The sequence below is a fragment of the Schistocerca gregaria genome, chromosome X (genome assembly GCF_023897955.1).
Source record: "Schistocerca gregaria isolate iqSchGreg1 chromosome X, iqSchGreg1.2, whole genome shotgun sequence".
NCBI lineage: Eukaryota > Metazoa > Arthropoda > Insecta > Orthoptera > Acrididae > Schistocerca > Schistocerca gregaria.
The window spans coordinates 281,337,083-281,353,848 of record NC_064931.1 but is presented as its reverse complement, the minus strand read 5'-3'; the positions used below and the strand labels follow the sequence as shown (position 1 = coordinate 281,353,848).

Sequence of the window (16,766 nt, the reverse complement as noted above, 5' to 3'; positions counted from 1 at the left end):
CTTAGGGATTTATGGACAGCCCTGCAGGATTTATAGTGTCAGTTCCCTCCAGAACTACTTCAGACGTTAATCGAGTCCATGCCACGTCGTTCTGCGGCACTTCTGTGAACTCGCGGGGGCGTTACGTGATATTAGGCAAGTGCACCAGTTTCTTTGGCTCTTCAGTGTAGTTGAACTGCAGATGTTTAAGATTCGTGAATACACTCTGAAGCTACAAGAATGTCCCCAGCAGCCTGCTACCAGTACTCCATTGCTGACCATTTAATATGTGAATTCACGAACTGTCCTAAGCCCCATGCTCTGCAAAGATAGACCCGACCATGCGCGCGATATCTGCTCAGCGCGAGCTCTGATGGACAACTGCAAGCAGCAAATGCCGCTTTGCGACGCGAAATAGCTCGTGTGATCGATTTCTCGAAATTTCGCGTATGCAAACAACTAGAAATACTGAGTACACTGCGCTCGCAGTAGTACGAAATCGTGCGTATGCGCCGACTGTTTTCGTACTATCACGCAGCAGTAATTTTTTTCTTTTCAGGACGTGGAAGGTGATTAAATATGAGGTATCTGCAAGCTGACTGAAGATCAGGAGTGGTGTGATCTGATTTACCGAAATTATGCCTATGTACGCTGACCGCATCCGCATTATCACGTGGGAGCGAGGGGAGAGGGTAGGTGGGAAGTCTTGGAACAGCATAGTAATGTAGAAAACGTTGAGCACGCACGGTGACCGCATTATCATCAACAGCATGAACCAAATGGATATATGAAGTCTGACAGTAGCTAAATGTTAATTCTTTTTGTTGTTAACAAAGTCAATTTTTCTTGAGAATGGTAGCTGATGTACTCTGCCACAGAGAACTATTATATGCAATCAATAACGTCATGCTATTCTCTCTTTATACGTAAGTTTTGTTACTATTGGTACAGTCCCGGATCTGGTGCTTGAATTTAAAGGCAGTACAAGAGAGATGCGTGATTGGCTCTATGCAGTAAGATGCACGCTGTATAGTTTGAATGGCGACCATCCCCTGGAATGCCATCGGTCTACATCTGGGTAGTGATTGCTCTCCAGACAAGAAAGAAGTAGAGATTTACAATGTATGATTGTGGGTAAATAAATATATATACACTCCTGGAAATTGAAATAAGAACACCGTGATTTCATTGTCCCAGGAAGGGGAAACTTTATTGACACATTCCTGGGGTCAGATACATCACATGATCACACTGACAGAACCACAGGCACATAGACACAGGCAACAGAGCATGCACAATGTCGACACTAGTACAGTGTATATCCACCTTTCGCAGCCATGCAGGCTGCTATTCTCCCATGGAGACGATCGTAGAGATGCTGGATATAGTGCTGTGGAACGGCTTGCCATGCCATTTCCACCTGGCGCCTCAGTTGGACCAGCGTTCGTGCTGGACGTGCAGACCGCGTGAGACGACGCTTCATCCAGTCCCAAACATGCTCAGTGGGGGACAGATTCGGAGATCTTGCTGGCCAGGGTAGTTGACTTACACCTTCTCGAGCACGTTGGGTGGCACGGGATACATGCGGACGTGCATTGTCCTGTTGGAACAGCAAGTTCCCTTGCCGGTCTAGGAATGGTAGAACGATGGGTTCGATGACGGTTTGGATGTACCGTGCACTATTCAGTGTCCCCTCGACGATCACCCGGCCTCCCGCATGCCCACTATACGCCCTCGCTCAAAGTCCGTCAACTGCACATACGGTTCACGTCCACGCTGTCGCGGCATGCTATCAGTGTTAAAGACTGCGATGGAGCTCCGTATGCCACGGCAAACTGGCTGACACTGACGGCGGCGGTGCACAAATGCTGCGCAGCTAGCGCCATTCGACGGCCAACACCGCGGTTCCTGGTGTGTCCGCTGTGCCGTGCGTGTGATCATTGCTTGTACAGCCCTCTCGCAGTGTCCGGAGCAAGTATGGTGGGTCTGACACACCGGTCTCAATGTGTTCTTTTTTCCATTTCCAGGAGTGTATTATAAAATATGGTTCTTTCTTTTTTTAACCATACGAGTGCTTGAAATAAAATGAAGTGTCTATAGGTGATGATGCTCCCACTAATTCCACAGCGCAGGTAAGCGCATGGTTTAAGAGATTACTTAATACAGCAGCGTAGTCTGATATGATCACTAATATTTTTCTTAATATTGAACAGAGCTCGTGGTCAAGAAATCAGTTTATGCCTAGGATGGATGTACAACGTCGCTATAGATCCTTTTCTAACATGTTGATCGACATCAATATCGAGTCTATGTTTCAGCCATAGACAGCAGACATAGCAACGTATAATCTGTGTACTGAATGTGTAACATACAACAACAGAAAGTAATTAATGTAGAACAATGAAATTTCGGGAATGCATTTGTCAAGGTAACATATTTAAGTGATTAGCTTTCCAAGATCGCAGGTTAACACTAGCGTGATATAAGCCATTGAAAATATAAAATGCTGGTACGTTAATGATCGGTGTAACCATCAGGACGTTGAATGCAAGCATGCAAACGTGCATGTATTGTGTTGTACAGGTGCCAGATGTAGGATGGAGTTCCATGCCTGTTGCGCTTGGCCTCTCAATACAGAGGCGGTTAATGCTGTTTGTGGATAACGCTGGAGTTGTCGTCAGAAGATGTTTCATATGTAATTGAATGGAGATAGATCTGGTGATCGAGCAGGGCAAGGCAACCTGTCGACACTCTGTCGAGCGTGTTAGATTACAAGAGCGACATGTGGGCGAGCGTTATCCTGCTGGAAAACACCCTCTGGGACGCTACTCATGAATGGAGTCATAAGTCGAAACACAAGAGTTATTTACAGATTTACAGTCAGTGTTCGTGAGATAATCACGAGAGTGCTCCTACTGTCATACGAAACTACAGCCAGACCATATCTCCAGATGTGGGTCCAGTGGAGCTGCCAGTATATTTAATAATGTGTACAATGATGTGAGCTGACAACAGATTTTCACTGGACAAATATCGGATCGCTTGATTATTTGCTGTTTTTCATATGAGAAATTTTAGTTCAAAAATGATTCAAATGGCTCTGAGCACGATGGGACTTAACTTCTGAGGTCATCAGTCCCCTAGACATAGAACTATTTAAACCTAAGGACATCACACACATCCATGCCCGAGGCAGGATTCGAACCTGCGGCCGTAGCGGTCGCGCGATTCCAGACTGTAGCACCCAGAACCGCTCGGCCACTCAAGCCGGCGAAATTTTAGTTACGTGTATTTCTGGAGAAGACGGGCTTACATCCGTCGAAACCATGGTTTAAGGTTGAATAAAACCACATTTTTTTACAACTGACTCCACGACACAACTGTTACAACACTCCACATCTGTCTGGGTGTACGCTACCACCCCTTCTGCAACGTATTTTTGTGGAATTTTCGTTTAAAACTTAAAGTTTACAACTTTTGCAGTAAAAGAAATACCTGCGACACCCATCATTTTCTATCCAATCTGTAATTATAGACCATATTACACTTACATGCACAGGATTAATCACCTAAAACTTGCACCGGAAATATTGTGGAAATGGAAAGTGCTATTGATGCGCAGTTTTCATAGAATGGACTGGTAATCAGGGCCTAGTATTCTTAGCCAATAAACAGATTTTAATAATACTTACAAAGTATATTTTGTGCAGACATACACTTTTTAAATGGAACAATGCCTATTGACATAAACAAACTAAGAGTAGGGTAAATTAGACTGTTAGTGGTGTTTGTTGTGGGTCTATAGTGCGAGTCATTTACGAAATATATTTTGAAAAGATCCCACTCCGACACTTCCACAATATATGTGGCAGCACACACTAAAGAATAATACAAGTGCATACACTAGTTATGTGGATTCCGACCAGTAACGAGACAATTGACCATCACAACTGACCACCGGCAGCGGCAGTACGCGCCTCCAGTCTGGTATGGAACGACTGCTGCACACGTGCAAGCATTTCAGCGGAGATGTCCAAGCAGGCTGCAGTAACACATCGTTACGTATCATCGGGTTTAGTTGGTATGTCTGTGTTAAAAGCATCTTTCAGCTTTCCCTACAGAAAAAAATCTGCAGGCGTCAAATCCAGGGATCGTGCCGGCCAAGTTACAGGCCCTCTGTGTCCAATCTAGCGATTTGGAAACAATTTGTGAAGACATGATGTAGTACGTCATGCACTATTGGCTGGGCAGCCATCATGTTGGTACCGTCTTATTGCACCCCTGAAAGATGATGTGTTAGGAGGCCGTGATAATTGTGGGCGTTCAGTGTTCCGTCTGTGAAACACGGGCATAAGAGCTGATTGGTTCACTATCTTACTTTACACGTTTACACTCCAAGGACGCTGACGTTCTACCTGACGAAACCAACGGGGATTGTCAACAGACCAATAGTGTATGTTTCGGCAGTTTACCTGGCTATAACTGGTAAATGTGGTTTCATCACCAAAAAAACAAGATACACGATACATCTGGTGTATTTTGTGTGAATGCCTATGTACAGACTTTAACACGGTTCTCATAATGGTTTAGAGGGAGCAGTCTCTATAGTAGAGGTGTTGCACTTTCTAGGTGTTCTAGCAATAAATCGCAGCCTTTGTTTTCCCCACAACATTATCTATGTGGTCCTGCCAGTTTAAGTTATTCGTAATTGTAATCCCTAAATATTTAGTTGAACTTTCAGCCTTTAGATGTAAATTGAAGGTGGAGAGGGCAGGGAAGGAGAAGGAAGAAAGGAGAGGGAATCACTGTTGTCAGCTGCATGGGGAATCAGCGGCGACGAGTGAAAATGTGTATCGAACCGGGATTAGAACCTGTGCTCTCCTGCTTATTGGGCAGTTGCGTTAACCACTGCGCCATCTGGGACACAGCGTTTGCGCAATTGATCGGATTATCTCGGCACCCCTCGCGGCCTATTCACATTTCCATCGAGCGCCACCTACCCGCTGTCCCTGTCCATTTCCTCCAAGTTCCGTACTCGGAGATTCCCACAGAAGGTCGGACGTTTTTGTGCATCCTCGCTGAAGATGGTTAATCCATTGCCCAGCTAGGCGTATCAGTTATACGAAAGCGTGGTGTCTGTTCTTTAGGACATGTCCGAAAGAACGGACACCACGTACTCATATACAGCCTTTAGATTTGTCTGATTTATCGTGTAACTGTAATTTAGCAGATTTTTTTTTTACTATTCATGTGGATGACTTCATACTTTTCCTTATTTAGAGTCAACTTCCACTTTTCGCACCAAACAAGTATATTGTTTAAATTATTTTGCAGTTTGTTTTGATCATCTGATAATTTCACAAAACGGTAAATGATACCGTCATCTGTAAACAATCTACGATGACTGCACAGTGTCCTCTGTCGTTTATGTAGATCAGGAACATTAAAGTGCCTATAAGAAATTCTTCGGGAGCGCCAGGTATGACCTCTGTTTTACTTAATGACTTTCCGTCGATTATTACGAACGCTACCTTTCTGACTAGATCTCACGAATACAGTCGCACAAGTGAGACTATACTCCATAGGCACTCTATTTGATTAGAAGTCGCTTGTGAGGAACAATGTCAAAAGCCTTCTGGATATCTAAAAATATGGAATCAGTTTGACATCCGCTGTCGACAGTAGTCATTCCTTCGTGAGAATGAAGAAATAGGTGTGTTTCACGAAAACGATATTTTCTTAATCCGTGCTGACTGTTGTCAATGAATCGTTTTCTTCGAAGTTATTCATAATATTCGATAACAGTATATGTTCCAAAATCCTACCACAAGTAGACGTCAGTGATACGGGCCTGTAATTTAGCACATTACTCCAGTTTCCTTTCTTACGTATTGGTGTGACTTGTGCAACTTTCCAGTATTTGGGTACAGATCTTTCGACGAGATAGTGGTTCTGTATGATTCCTAAATATGGAGCTGTTGTACCAGCATACTCTGAAAGAAACCTGACTGATATACAATTTTGATCGGAGAGCTTGCCTTTAGTAAGTAATTTAAGCTGTTTCGCTACATCACGGACATCTAATGTACCCATATTGGCAGTTGTCCCAGGTTCGAATTCTGGAATATTCATTCCGTCTTCTTTGGTGAAGGAATTTCGGAAAACCGTGTTTAGTAATTCTGCTTTAGTGGCACTGTCATCAGTGACGTCACCATTTTTTCGGCGAAGTGAGGGTACTGATTGCGTGTTGCCGCTGGTACACTTTACCTATGACCAGCATTTCTTCGGATTTTCTAATAGATTTCGAGATAGATTTCGTTATGGAAACTATTGAAACGTCAGATTTACCTACGATATACACACCTGGAAATTGAAATAAGAACACCGTGAATTCATTGTCCCAGGAAGGGGAAACTTTATTGACACATTCCTAGGGTCAGATACATCACACGATCACACTGACAGAATCACAGGCACATAGACACAGGCAACAGAGCATGCACAATGTCGGCACTAGTACAGAGTATATCCACCTTTCGCAGCAATGCAGGCTGCTATTCTCCCATGGAGACGATCGTAGAGATGGTGGATGTAGTCCTGTGGAACGGCTTGCCATGCCATTTCCACCTGGCTCCTCAGTTGGACCAGCGTTCGTGCTGGACGTGCAGACCGCGTGAGACGACGCTTCATCCAGTCCCAAACATGCTCAATGGGGGACAGATCCGGAGATCTTGCTGGCCAGGGTAGTTGACTTACACCTTCTAGAGCACGTTGGGTGGCACGGGATACATGCGGACGTGCATTGTCCTGTTGGAACAGCAAGTTCCCTTGCCGGTCTAGGAATGGTAGAACGATGGGTTCGATGACGCTTTGGATGTACAGTGCATCATTCAGTGTCCCCTCGACGATCACCAGAGGTGTACGGCCAGTGTAGGAGATCGCTCCCCACACCATGATGCCGGGTGTTGGCCCTGTGTGCCTCGGTTGTATGCAGTGCTGATTGTGGCGCTCACCTGCACGGCGCCAAACACGCATACGACCATCATTGGCACCAAGGCAGAAGCGACTCTCATCGCTGAAGACGACACGTCTCCATTCGTCCCTCCATTCACGCCTGTCGCGACACCACTGGAGGCGGGCTGCACGATGTTGGGGCGTGAGCGGAAGACGGCCTAACGGTGTGCGGGACCGAAGCCCAGCTTCATGGAGACGGTTGCGAATGGTCCTCGCCGATACCCCAGGAGCAACAGTGTCCCTAATTTGCTGGGAAGTGGCGGTGCGGTCCCCTACGGCACTGCGTAGGATCCTGCGGTCTTGGCGTGCATCCGTGCGTCGCTGCGGTCCGGTCCCAGGTCGACGGGCACGTGCACCTTCCGCAGACCACTGGCGACAACATCGATGTACTGTGGCAATTCGGCGGTACGTCCACCCGGCCTCCCACATGTCCACTATACGCCCTCGCTCATAGTCCGTCAACTGCACATACGGTTCACGTCCACGCTGTCGCGACATGCTACCAGTGATAAAGACTGCGATGGAGCTCCGTATGCCACGGCAAACTGGCTGACACTGACGGCGGCAGTGCACAAATGCTGCGCAGCTAGCGCCATTCGACGGCCAACACCGCGGTTCCTGGTGTGTCCGCTGTGCCGTGCGTGTGTTCATTGCTTGTACAGCCCTCTCGCAGTGTCCGGAGCAAGTATGGTGGGTCTGACACACCGGTCTCAATGTGTTCTTTTTTCCATTTCCAGGAGTGTACATTTACGCCGTCTCCCGAAAACAAATTATAGACATGCCATCTTCTCATATTGCTCAATGTCCTCTTGAGGATTTCAAAGCTGAAATTGTTCGAGGAGAGATTCATATGAGTAATGCAGTAAGACTCTCGAAACGGAAGACAAATCAAGTAAGACACCTTGTGCGAACGGCTCGCTGTTCATATAACGGATGTGGAAGAGTACAGTCAACAAACCCATATACTACGACCGGTTCCGCACAGTTTGAGTGGCTTTTGGAGGAAAACCCACAGCAAATGGTGACTGTGGTTCCTAGGAAAAGACGGTGACTGCTACAATAGGCCAATGAAAGCTATTCTAAACGTGTTTAGTTAGGTCGTTATGTAAGACATAAGTCGCTTCTGCCTTGGTGCCAATGATGGTCGTATGCGTGTTTGGCGCCGTGCAGGTGAGCGCCACAATCATGACTGCATACGACCGAGGCACACAGGGCCAACACCCGGCATCATGGTGTGGGGAGCGATCTCCTACACTGGCCGTACACCTCTGGTGATCGTCGAGGGGACACTGAATGATGCACTGTACATCCAAAGCGTCATCGAACCCATCGTTCTACCATTCCTAGACCGGCAAGGGAACTTGCTGTTCCAACAGGACAATGCACGTCCGCATGTATCCCGTGCCACCCAACGTGCTCTAGAAGGTGTAAGTCAACTACCCTGGCCAGCAAGATCTCCGGATCTGTCCCCCATTGAGCATGTTTGGGACTAGATGAAGCGTCGTCTTACGCGGTCTGCACGTCCAGCACGAACGCTGGTCCAACTGAGGCGCCAGGTGGAAATGGCATGGCAAGCCGTTCCACAGGACTACATCCAGCATCTCTACGATCGTCTCCATGTGAGAATAGAAGCCTGCATTGCTGCGAAAGGTGCATATACACTGTACTAGTGCCGACATTGTGCATGCTCTGTTGCCTGTGTCTATGTGCCTGTGGTTCTGTCAGTGTGATCATGTGATGTATCTGACCCCAGGAATGTGCCAATAAAGTTTCCTTTTCCTGGGACAATGAATTCACGGTGTTCTTATTTCAATTTCCAGGAGTGTATAAGTCTTTCACCTGAACGTCAGAAAGTTTACTGATATTAACCCCACGTAAGCAGATTATTTAAAAATTGTCTTGCATTAACAGTAAGTCTGCTACTTCTTACAATCAACCAGAAAGACTATTGTCCTCACAAATTGATGTAGAAAAGAACTCCCAGCCATCCATCGTAACAAAACGTTTGCAGGTCCTATGGACAACACGGCTTTTAAAAGAAGAACGGCACAATATCCCATCAGTTATTTGCTTTTATATAAGACATAAATGGGTGCTTCTGATGTAGACCAGTTGTTGCCGATAAAGATGTACGCCGTTCTACATCAACATCTATACTCCGTAAGGCCCCTGACAGAGTCTGGCGGAGCGTATTTCTCCTAGCACTAACTAATACACCCTTCCCTGTTCCATTTGCGAACGGCGCGTGGAAAAATAATTGTCGGCAAACTCCTGTATTGGGACTAATTTTTCGAATTTTCTCTTTGTGGTCATTCCGCGAGACGTATATGGGGGGAAGTAGTATGTTGTCCGATTCTTCCTGGAAAGTAATCTCTCGGAATTTCGGTAGTAAAGCTCTCCGTATGGTTTTGTAGTCTTCTTTAGGAAAACTTTTTATCGCAAGATCGGAAGGTCGATACAATGATTACTAGTTTCGACCAGTCAAATGGCCATCTTCAGATCCGAATGCATATAGAATGCTAAAGGCGAATATTCATAACATAAAGAATGAACGAAATTAATGGATCCATGATACACTGCCGGAAAAAATTAGTACTCCCTTTTAGAGGTTATTGTTACAACAGAGCATATGGAGTACATGAATTGCTTGCATTTTCAGATCAATAGCACAAGCAGTTCTGAGGTGTCAGGTATCAACCCATGCTGGAACACCCATATTAGTATGTGGTGCAGCTTCCATAGCCTGTAATGAAGGCCCTGACTCTGGCATCCAGTCGGTCGTACACATGGCAAATACTATCCTTACGTTATTCCACACCTGCTCGACCTGTTCACGTAGTTCTGCAAGAGTTATTAGTTTACTTGTCACACGAGTCAGTTCTCATCCCATCATATCCCACAAGTGCTCCATTGGATACAAGTCTGGAAATTGTGCTGGCCACAGAAGTTGCTGCACATCTTGCAGAGCACCTTGAGTTTCACGGACAGTGTGTGCGCTAGCATTATCCTGTTGGAATAACACGTCACTGTCCTGTTGCAAGAACGGCAGAAGAAAGAGTCTAACAACATTCCGCACGTACCTATAGCTGATCAGCGTCCCTCCAGAAATACCAAAGGTGAACGAGGGTTGTAGCTTATAGCACCCCAACCCATAAGGCCTGAGATGGGGCTAGTGTGACGAGACAGCGCTCACGTAAGTGCAAATGACCATCACTTGTTTGCAGGTAGAATCTACTTTCATTGCTGAAGACCACGGCGAGCCGGTCCATCTTCCAAGTGACCCTCTGACGGCACCGGTTGAACTGTCCATATTGACGTTGTGGCATGAGTGAAAGACGGGCTAGAGGTGTCCGTGCCTCTAGAGTCATTGCTAATAACTGGTTCGGAACATTTAGTATTGACAGGTATGGGCTCACAAGGCTTCTTGTCTGTGCTGTGGTAGCTGTATGGCCCGACAGTGCTGTAGAGATGGGCAGTCTGCTCCTGAATTGATTCGAAGAGCCAGATCCTTCTAAGGAGTGGGTGATGGGTGATTCAGAAAAAATGAATGGTAGCTCATCTGATTTAATAATGTGTGGCTGTAATGAGCCGAATGAAAATTTTCCAGTAGGCTTCTGTAATGACCGGCCGCTGTGGCCGAGCGGCTCTAGGCGCTTCAGTCCAGAACCGCGCGGCTGTTACGGTCGCAGATTTGAATCCTGCCTCGGGCATGGATTTGTGTGATGTCCTTAGGTTGGTTAGGTTTAAGTAGTTCTAAGTCTAGGGGACTGATGACCTCAGATGTTAAGTCCCATAGTGCTTAATCATTTGAACCATTTTTTTCTGAGCTTCTGCAAGGGCACCTCACGCCATGTCTTTAAGAAAACATTTCCCAAGCTACAAAAAATATGTTATAGACCATCTGCACATGTAGATCTGTGTACCTTGATAGTACGTGAATCTTTTCTCATCCATGAAAACAACAGGAAATAAGGAAAGCTAATTTTTTTTTCAATTTATTGGCCGTGAGGCTGTACCCATTCATCTATCTCAATAGTAATGCCAAATATAAGGGTATAAAAGTCAGCACAACACAGTATAACACCCAGTCCACAACTGGGATAATTTTTTTGACCTGGCCAAGGATAGAATCTACGTTCTTTCCTTTCGCAATCCATTGCTCTGACCATGCAGCTACCGACGCTAACGAGGACTGCGTCTTCAGACCTGTACATCAAGATAGAAAACACTTCCTACATCATATTTCCGCACTTCATTTGAATAGAAAATCTCAAATTTCAGAAGCCTAGTCAATGTATACATACTTTTGAGTGAGTTGTTACTTCTTCAGCACCTCCAACAAGATCCGTCATACCTTTAACTTTTGACTTAGCATCGGACTCGGAATGTGTTGTCAGCAATCATATAAGCTGCAGTCTTCAGCCACTGCGCTGTAGGAGCGTAGCACAATGCGACGTAGGCATCAACCCCCCCCCCCCCCTCCCCCTAATAACTCGCCGCTCCCACCACTGTCATCCTCCACTAGCTCACTGCTCCCCACCACTCTCACGGTTAGGATCACAAGGTAGTTCACTAGCTCATGCTTCCCATCATTCTCAGGGATTGGATCACAAGGTAGTTCACTAGCTCATGCTTCCCATCATTCTCAGGGGTTGGATCACAAAGTAGTTCACTAGCTCATGTTCCCCATCATTCTCAGGGATTGGGTCACAAGGTAGTCCACTAGCTCATGCTTCCCATCATTCTCAGGGATTGGATCACAAGATAGTCCACTAGCTCATGCTTTCCATCATTCTCAGGGATTGGATCACAAGGTAGTCCACTAGCTCATGCTTCCTATCATTCTCAGGGATTGGATCACAAGGTAGTCCACTAGCTCATGCTTCCTATCATTCTCAGGGGTTGGATCACAAGGTAGTCCACTAGCTCATGCTTTCCATCATTCTCAGGGATTGGATCACAAGGTAGTCCACTAGCTCATGCTTCCTATCATTCTCAGGGATTGGATCACAAGATAGTCCACTAGCTCATGCTTCCCATCATTCTCAGGGATTGGATCACAAGATAGTCCACTAGCTCATGCTTTCCATCATTCTCAGGGATTGGATCACAAGGTAGTTCACTAGCTCATGCTTCCCATCATTCTCAGGGATTGGATCACAAGGTAGTCCACTAGCTCATGCCTCCTATCATTCTCAGGGATTGGATCACAAGGTAGTTCACTAGCTCATGCTCCCCATCATTCTCAGGGATTGGGTCACAAGGTAGTCCACTAGCTCATGCTTCCCATCATTCTCAGGGATTGGATCACAAGATAGTCCACTAGCTCATGCTTTCCATCATTCTCAGGGATTGGATCACAAGGTAGTCCACTAGCTCATGCTTCCTATCATTCTCAGGGATTGGATCACAAGGTAGTCCACTAGCTCATGCTTCCTATCATTCTCAGGGGTTGGATCACAAGGTAGTCCACTAGCTCATGCTTTCCATCATTCTCAGGGATTGGATCACAAGGTAGTCCACTAGCTCATGCTTCCTATCATTCTCAGGGATTGGATCACAAGGTAGTCCACTAGCTCATGCTTCCTATCATTCTCAGGGATTGGATCACAAGGTAGTTCACTAGCTCACTTCTCCTTAGCACTCATACAGTTCAGATTACAAGGTAGCTCGCTGCTCCCTGGATAAGATCGCATGGAGCAGATCACACAGTGACTTTAGGTGTCACTTTGTGCTCTGCGCTCTTGGCACACTAATTCATCTTGCAACTCACTTTCCTGACTGGCCACCTCTCCGTCTGATTTCAGCTTTTTATAAAGTAGCGGTATGTGTACCACACAACTATTTTAGCACACATGTATACAGGTAGACTCAGGAGGAATAGTCAATATTCAGGGATATGACAGGAACGATCATTTGAAACAAAAAACTAAATTGTGAATATATGCCCTATTCCAAAGTGTTTCTGAGACAGAAAACATTTAAAGTTACTTTTGTACACGGCCTGTAGCAAAAACGTGTTGCTGCACAAAATTAAAGTACATTAAATTTCCTGTGAAAGGTTCTATTCATTTTTTTTCTGTAGAACGTATAGTTTGCGTGAAGAGAGCAATAAAATAATGAAAATCTCACGAGACGTGCATGCGCTGAGATATAGGTAGGTCTTGTAGGCCAATTTAAGTTTGTTTCCCGACTTAGTAACCCACGTGTCCTATTGTAAATTATTCGTCTCGACTTCATTTACCCTATTGTGGTACATTATAAACGACGACAATGTACTGAATAATAAAAGAAAGAAATAACAATGCACATTAAATACACTCCTGGAAATTGAAATAAGAACACCGTGAATTCATTGTCCCAGGAAGGGGAAACTTTATTGACACATTCCTGGTGTCAGATACATCACATGATCACACTGACAGAACCACAGGCACATAGACACAGGCAACAGAGCATGCACAATGTCGGCACTAGTACAGTGTATATCCACCTTTCGCAGCCATGCAGGCTGCTATTCTCCCATGGAGACGATCGTAGAGATGCTGGATGTAGTCCTGTGGAACGACTTGCCATGCCATTTCCACCTGGCGCCTCAGTTGGACCAGCGTTCGTGCTGGACGTGCAGACCGCGTGAGACGACGCTTCATCCAGTCCCAAACATGCTCAATGGGGGACAGATCCGGAGATCTTGCTGGCCAGTGTAGTTGACTTACACCTTCTAGAGCACGTTGGGTAGCACGGGATACATGCGGACGTGCATTGTCCTGTTGGAACAGCAAGTTCCCTTGCCGGTCTAGGAATGGTAGAACGATGGGTTCGATGACGGTTTGGATGTACCGTGCACTATTCAGTGTCCCCTCGACGATCACCAGAGGTGTACGGCCAGTGTAGGAGATCGCTCCCCACACCATGATGCCAGGTGTTGGCCCTGTGTGCCTCGGTCGTATGCAGTCCTGATTGTGGCGCTCACCTGCACGGCGCCAAACACGCATACGACCATCATTGGCACCAAGGCAGAAGCGACTCTCATCGCTGAAGACGACACGTCTCCATTCGTCCCTCCATTCACGCCTGTCGCGACACCACTGGAGGCGGGCTGCACGATGTTGGGGCGTGAGCGGAAGACGGCCTAACGGTGTGCGGGACTGTAGCCCAGCTACATGGAGACGGTTGCGAATGGTCCTCGCCGATACCCCAGGAGCAACAGTGTCCCTAATTTGCTGGGAAGTGGCGGTGCGGTCCCCTACGGCACTGCGTAAGATCCTACGGTCTTGGCGTGCATCCGTGCGTCGCTGCGGTCCGGTCCCAGGTCGACGGGCACGTGCACCTTCCGCCGACCACTGGCGACAACAGCGATGTACTGTGGAGACCTCACGCCCCACGTGTTGAGCAATTCGGCGGTACGTCCACCCGGCCTCTCGCATGCCCACTATACGCCCTCGCTCAAAGTCCGTCAACTGCACATACGGTTCACGTCCACGCTGTCGCGGCATGCTACCAGTGTTAAAGACTGCGATGGAGCTCCGTATGCCACGGCAAACTGGCTGACACTGACGGCGTCGGTGCACAAATGCTGCGCAGCTAGCGCCATTCGACGGCCAACACCGCGGTTCCTGGTGTGTCCGCTGTGCCGTGCGTGTGATCATTGCTTGTACAGCCCTCTCGCAGTGTCCGGAGCAAGTATGGTGGGTCTGACACGCCGGTGTCAATGTGTTCTTTTTTCCATTTCCAGGTGTGTATGTTCTATCTCAGAAACCATTCAGAATAGCGCATATGTCCATATGAAGTTTTCTGCTTCAAATGATCGTTCCTGTCATCCCTGAATGTTGAACATTCATCCTGGGACATCCTTATGTAGTGTTTAATTTTTTAATTATTCGTTTAATCTGGCCTTCAGGACCCCTCTTACACCAAATCAGAGTTTTATATGAAATTAAGCAGCTTATTAAAATCATAGTTACTTAAAAGAAACATAATATTTCTAATATGATATCTCTTCCTCTTCTCTCTGCATGTATTAGGCATTTGGCTGTTACAGCCACTTGGTTGAAATTGTTGATTTTCCTCTGTCTTCCTAAATATTTTCTGCCCACTGGATAATAATAACATCAAGAATGTACCCAGCTACCCTTCTTAGCAATCGGATCCCTAATGCTTGTATTCTGATGGGAACGAGTGTTTCTGCTGTGTTGTGCAGGCAAGAGCTTCAAGGTCCAGGGAGCAGTATTTCTTGTGATCAGTAGTAGGTTAACAATAAGCTTGATCATTTGCAATGTGACGTCATCCTGTACAGTAAATGCTGATCTGCAGGATTTTTCGACGGCGTTGTCACCTCAAGATACAATTTTTCGCGACTACCATCATTTAACTTCGTGAAATAATCAGTAAATCTATGTTTTCTTTACAGTTCAATGATGGTCATTTCTAAAGTCTACTAGTTTAGCTCCTTTATTGAGACAAATTAATCAGCTGCAGCTTCTACTTTGCCAGTACTTCTCTAGATCATACAAGCTTTTCCATAGAGCCTCTCGTCTTTATGTTTTAGATTAATGTATTGGCATGTTTTAGTTATCGTTTCTCTCAGACTGATTAATTCTGTTTGTTTTCTGCTTGTAATTATTTTTATTTTCAATGCTAGGAGGTCGTTTGTAAGTCTGATGTGCATTGTCTCCGAGATTCATCAACTGTTTTAGCTCTTCCGTTAGCCAAGGTCCAGGTTTTCCCTTCAGGTTTCCGGTCCTTTGGGGGGAGCATATTTAATATGTAATAGAGTTAGTTTGTTAGTAAAGCCATTGAGCTTATCTTTCAAGTCCAGGAATGGAATGGAACTCGTCTCCCAACTTATCTGTTGCTCCTCTGATGCAATTTCGGGTACACTGATACACTTAAAGTCTCTGTATGTTGTCAGTTGCAATTTATCCCGTGGATATTTTAAGAGAGTAAGCCATGAATATGACGTTGTGAGCTGATTCCAGGTACGAATTTCTTTGCTTGGGGATTTCGTGGCAAATATATGTATTAAGAGTGTGATTACAGGGTGCATTATGGGTAGCTGCAAACTGAAATATCGTTCCATTTGAAGAAAAAGCTACACAAGTGAATTTGAAAGTGAAGGGGCATAATATTTATGTGTTACTAGTGTGCTCCTAAGCATACTCCTAGTACGTTCCTAAGTCGAAATGAATTTTTAAAGGTCAGTTTTGAAATACGTTGTCTCGCCTACTTTCGTATGTCTGTAGGAGACGGAGATTAGGCAAATATTGTTGAGGAATTTGATATTTACAAACGTATGGATATTCAACTTGTTTAAAATTATATTTAAATCAGTACCATTAGCTGCTGACGGGCGTTGATATACATCAACGGGGACAGTTGAAAACGTGTGCCCCGGCCGGGACTCAAACCCGGGATGTTCTGCTTACATGGCAGATGCTCTATCCATCTGAGCCACCGAGGGCACTGAGGACAGCGCGACAGCAGGGATTTATCGTCGGCGCGCTCCCCCAGGGTCCCTCATTATTAACTAATAGTCCACACTCTACATTCGTAGTGTCCCTGCCATTATACCCATTACTCGCGGAAGACAATCCACCGAGTCCCATAAGAGTTCAGGCAAATCTTGTGCGTCCGCACTGAAGAAGGTCATCACCCGGTTAGCCTCAAACGATATGAAGATGGCATCTGTTCTTTCGGACATGTAGTGACAAATACGTTTCTCCCGAAGAGAAACCAATTTGTTGATACCGTCATTGTAGAATGTTTGAATTTGC

General features: G+C 45.9%; 1 non-coding gene across 1 annotated transcript; it reads right to left on the bottom strand.

Annotated features, from left to right (window-relative positions):
- Positions 1-16,379: 16,379 nt before the first annotated feature.
- Trnat-ugu (transfer RNA threonine (anticodon UGU)) lies at positions 16,380-16,454 on the bottom strand. Its single transcript has one exon. It is a non-coding gene; the product is annotated as a tRNA-Thr (tRNA).
- Between the last annotated feature and the right edge of the window lie 312 nt (positions 16,455-16,766).